Below are 505 nucleotides of genomic sequence, written 5' to 3'. Positions count from 1 at the left end.
GCCTGTATAATTCTTTTAAATTTTTGTTTTTTGTTTTTTTCATAATTTTATAATAATTTAATATCAATCCAAAATATACATGTCCTAATACTTCAAACTTAGGTAGCACAGGACTCTAAATCTGGAAGATATACAAGTTATTGAAAAGGTTGTACATTAGTATTCATACATTTTGCCTTGCCATGAAGAGAAAGGCACTTTCTATTTCAAAGTGATAACTCAAATGAGAGTTATTTAAGGTGCGCATATGTTGTTTATTCAAACAATTTTATTTCTAGATATCCTATCTTGTAGAATAATATTTAGATCACTTTCTTATATGTATATATATGATAAGTATATTAAATGTCTGCGAATATTTCATACATTTTAAAAATACTAGTAATAACTAATAACAAATGGTAGGTGGCAGATGAGAGTGAAAATAAGTTAGGCTTACAATCTGACATGTATTCAATCTAATTTAGTTTGACTTATTATTAAATAGATTAGGTCCAATTTCACA

This window comes from Arachis ipaensis, chromosome B07 (assembly GCF_000816755.2).
Source record: "Arachis ipaensis cultivar K30076 chromosome B07, Araip1.1, whole genome shotgun sequence".
NCBI lineage: Eukaryota > Viridiplantae > Streptophyta > Magnoliopsida > Fabales > Fabaceae > Arachis > Arachis ipaensis.
Note: the sequence above shows the minus strand (reverse complement) of the source record.